This window comes from Bidens hawaiensis, unplaced genomic scaffold, assembly GCF_021521415.1.
Source record: "Bidens hawaiensis isolate Kalapana, Puna unplaced genomic scaffold, B.hawaiensis_p1.1 tig00055297_1, whole genome shotgun sequence".
NCBI classification, from domain to species: domain Eukaryota; kingdom Viridiplantae; phylum Streptophyta; class Magnoliopsida; order Asterales; family Asteraceae; genus Bidens; species Bidens hawaiensis.
In genome coordinates this window covers 50,207-55,192 of record NW_027499996.1, presented here as the reverse complement: position 1 = coordinate 55,192, position 4,986 = coordinate 50,207, and positions in this window count along the sequence as shown.

Below are 4,986 nucleotides of genomic sequence, written 5' to 3'. Positions count from 1 at the left end.
AATTCGCGTACCACTGGGATATCGTCCACCCGTTTTTCCTCAGGATCCGTGGCCGTCAAGCTCGCTAGATACGCCACGCATCCCTGGCGTATATATTTTAACACCATGAGGTTGGATATAAACGGTATCATATTGCCCGACTTCTCACCCTGCACTAATACCTCTTCGTCATCCGACACCCGGATCTTGACGATTTTCTTTTCACAGTTTATTTCTACCTTGTTACGTGCTAACCAATCCATTCCCACTATCACGTCAAAACTACCCAATTCTACCGGTAACAAGTCAATCAGAAAGGATTGTTCGTTCAGGATAAAAGGGCAATTCCGAACTATCTGATTAACTATCATGGTTTTACCGTTAGCGACTTCTACGGTGTAGGGTTCTATGGTTTCACCAATTGGAAGGTTTGCTATCGACAGGAATTTAACGGAAACAAAACTTCTATCGGCGCCTGTATCAAATAATACAGAAGCGTAATGATCAGAGACGAGGAATGTACCTGTCACTACGCTGGGGTCCTGGCGTGCTTCGTTCGCCCCCATCACGAATGCTCAGCCTCGCGCCGGATTGGACGACGATGCCTGACCCGTGGGTTGCCTCCCGTTTCCTCCCTGGTTCAGTTTCGGACAGTGTCTTTTGAAGTGATCCGTGCTGCCGCATTCATAGCAAGCACGGCTGGTGGTCACCATTTGGTTTCCTTGCGGGTTTTGTTGTCGGGCTGGTTGGGTCTTAAATGGCTGCGCACGGATAGGTTGCGGTTGTCGGTTCAGGTTGTTCAGATTTGTCTTACAATTCGGTGCGTAGTGTCCAATCCTGCCACACCGGTGGCACACCACCTCTTTGCACACGCCACCATGGTGGTAACCGCATTTCCCACACTTAGGAAACGCTCCCTTCTGCGGTTCTTGCCTTCCGCCTGAACTAGTCATGGCGTAGTTCTGGGCAGTGGGCCTAGCACGTTTATTTTGTTGTTTTTCCTGAGTCCTATGGTCATGTGTACCCCGCTTTCCCCCAGCGGATTCTCCCGCCACCTTCAGTGACCCGCTCCTTACGAAATCATACGTGACGATACCAGCTTGCGTCACCGCACCCTCATACGTCTGGTGTCCCCCAGAATTGACTATACTCCTTACAACTGGAGTTAGTCCCCAAATATAACGCTCAACCCTCTTCGACTCTGGGGTGACCAACCATGGTACCAATCGCGACAACTCATTAAACCGGTTCGTGTAACCCAAATGGTCTGCCCCCTGCATCTCCAGGTTCCACAATTCATTTTCTAATTTTTGCAATTCGTTTTTCGGGCAGAAATGTTCCAGTACAAGAGCCTTGAGCTCTGTCCAGGTCATGCGCTTTGTCGCCGCCTGACCCCGGGTCTGCACTATCGTGTTCCACCATGTCAAGGCATGGTCCGTGAATGTGCAGGTAGCATACTTAACAACACAATCCTCGGGGCAGTTGCTGATATTCACAACGGATTCTATTTTCTCGATCCACTTAACCAACCCATTTGGTCCTTCAGACCCGCTAAACTCTAGGGGCTTGCACAACATAAAGTCCTTGATCGAACATCCCCTGGATGCACGAATCGGTTCAGTACGGTTCGTCTCTACCGTAGGTATAGGGCCATTACTGTCTGTAACGACCACCCTAGGCGGTGCGTCATTACTCGGAATCGTGTTATCATTCTGTGGAGGATTAACATTTTGTTCCCCGTCATTATTGGTGGTCGTTTGATTGCTCGGAGGGGTTGGATTGGTCGAATTGTTAATACTGGCGGCGATGCGCGATACTATATCCGGTATCGCCGCCTCTAACTGTTGAGCAATCAAACGGCTCACGTCCACTTCCGACAATTGGGCTGAACGTTTTGGTGCCATTCTACACAACATCAAGAAAATATATTAATACAAGTTCCAATCATAAAACACAACAAACATTCCATTCATTAATAAACATTAGTACATATTACATCCATGTCAGTTCACATACTTTCCTGTCATCCTTACATAAGTTAAGTTTTCATACATAGGGCCTATGTCGGCATCATCTCGACATAACCCGTAATGGGTCAGTGCTTGAATGATACCCAAAAGTATCTATAATGATATACCCCAAAAGAGACCCCCCTAAGGGCCAGTGGTTGTATTATAACTACCCAAGGTTCACTCTATGTTAGCATCACCACTAACTGCTTACACGGAGTATCAAAAAGCGGTCCCTGTCTACTCCCATCCTAACATAACTAAACACGGTGGTATACCAAACCCACCAACACCGCCACCAACACCACCATCACAGCCAGCATAACCCGGATCTGCGTCTCCATCCGGCCGATCATCCACTGGGAGTATGAGCACTCCCTCTTCAGCTGCGCAATCGCATACAGGTGGTCCAGTATGCAGTCCCCCAAGTACATTCGCCTCTGCACACCCACTGTCAAGGCGGCGGAGTGCTCATTCACCTGCTCGGTGAGCACTCGCAGCCATGCCGCCACATCCCTTTCCTGCCTAGGGAGGCCCCACACGTGTGGAGTCACAGGCTCGGGCTGAGAGCGGGAGGACTCGCCTCTGCGGGTAGCAGGTCTGGGTGGGGGCGAGGTAGGTGGGACATGTGGGACACTGATCCGCGCCGTGAGGCGGGGTCCGAATCCGGGCGGGACAGGGATGGCCTGTGGTGCGGGCGGGGTAGGGGATCTGACAATCCTGGCTGGGGAGGACTGGCCAGAGCTCCTACGACTAGCCTCGCTAGGCTCAGAGCTGGATGATACGCTTATGCTCCCAGAGTTCCCGGAGCTGACTTCCTCCGGGTCCTCCTCCACCGACAAACTAGGAGTCCTCGACATTCTTTCCTGCACTCAAGTTAACAAACATATAGTTCTTTCCATAGTGTAAATCATAAACAACTTAATATGCACTTACTTATACAACTTGACCACATAATAATATTATCATATATTTGCACATATGTTGCCAATTTTACCTATTAAAGTCCCCCGTGACTTCCCCTGAATTCCCTCGTGCGGACAAGTCTGTTATTATGTTCCGGACCATAATAACTCACTTGTCCATCCAAGTTCATCCAGACATTGTCATAATAAATTATTAGTTGATATTCAGATCCTATAACACTTGAGCTACTGGTTATATCTTAGGTATCTTTTAAAGACATCCTAATTCTTTATAACTAATGGCTCTGATACCAAGTTCTGTAACACCCCGTAACCGCAGCGGAAACGTACACGGGATGCAACAGACACGTCTGATATCAACAGCATTGCTTATAAAGAAAACACCACTACATTAATTTAAACGAATTACATTGTTCCGAGTTTCGTTACCATCTAGGCTTTATCACATAAGTTTTACCGATAGTACATTAACATATTTAATGCAAAATATAGATCCTTAATCTTCCACAAAATAGCACACATCATCAAGCACGTATCATTCATTCCAATTTGGGTGTACCTAGAAAGCATGTAAAGAAAACGGGTCAACTACGAATAGTTGGTGAGTTTCACTAATTTAAATAAACCATAACAAATCATTATAATAATCAAAAATAAGCGATGTAATTATGCTGAGCCACAAGTGAAAACTCTGTTAACCCCGAAACATATCAAATAACCCCTGGGGACACTGTTAACCCAGAACACTTCCAATAACCTCTGGGGACTCTGTTAACCCAGAAACACATTTAATAACCTCTGGGGACACTGTTAACCCAGAACACTTCCAATAACCTCTGGGAACTCTGTTAACCCAGAAACACATTTAATAACCTCTGGGGACACTGTTAACCCAGAAACACATTTAATAACCTCTGGGGACACTGTTAACCCAGAAATACATTTAATAACCTCTGGGGACACTGTTAACCCAGTAACACTGTTTCGGGCCTTACAATATTAGCAACTCAGACAATTACCATCGTAATACATTACCGTACGATTCCCGTACAATAAACATTATATAAATACATTCGTTTCCATGCGATCAGCATGTACTTAAACACTTTGATAGAAACATGCTTTCCGCCCCGGGAAAATATTTAAAACAGTTCAGTAAAAAGGGGCTCGTGAAACTCACCTTTTTGTGAGCAAAGATGTAATACTGTGCACGGCTACCTGTCCGGATCTGTAATACGATCCCTAAGTCGTTACTACACAATTTCTATTAATATAACTTAAATTCGTGTTAACCGGTACGTCTGGGGACACTGTTAACCCAGTACCGTACACGATCCGGGGACAATGTTAACCCCGAAACACTTCTCAGGACTTAGATTGTGATATCACTTAGAGTTCTTTAGTCAAAACTACCATTAGTTTGTTTTCTCATTTTGCGTGCCTAGCACGGTTATTCGTCTTTATGTTTTCAAAATTGAGTTTGGCCACATACGACCCGAAAATAGTTGTTATTGATATTTTAATTAAAGTGGTGAAATTAGAGCTCGGTTTAGACACCCCGTTTGGCCGCGGGGCCCGTTTCCGTCTTTAATATACCGGAAACGACTAAATCGGGTAAAATTACCCAAATCATCCGAATTATTTTCGGATGATTTATTTTTACTTGATTAACTTAGTTTCATGAAAATAGTCCATTTTTAAGGTTTTTGTACACCAGTCAGCTCGCTTAGGCGAACTTTGCCGGTTTACGCGTTTTAAGCTTCAAAAGTTTGTTTTTAAGTTCCATTTAGCACAAATAAATATCCGTTTAGTCTCGGATCTTGAAATTTTGCACAATTCAGTTTTTGACAGTAAGGAATTTTATATAAATATTTTCAGAATTAATTTTTATATTTAACATTTATTTATCTATTTTTAAACGTCATTTAAACACCAAATATGTCGAAAATACCAAACGACTTTAGAAAAATCCCAAATTTTTCTGGGATGACTCCTGCCATCCACATAGTTCCCAGTAATTTTTCCAGAACCAAAAGCTCATTTTTCATGCCATTTTCACCAAAACCAAGCTA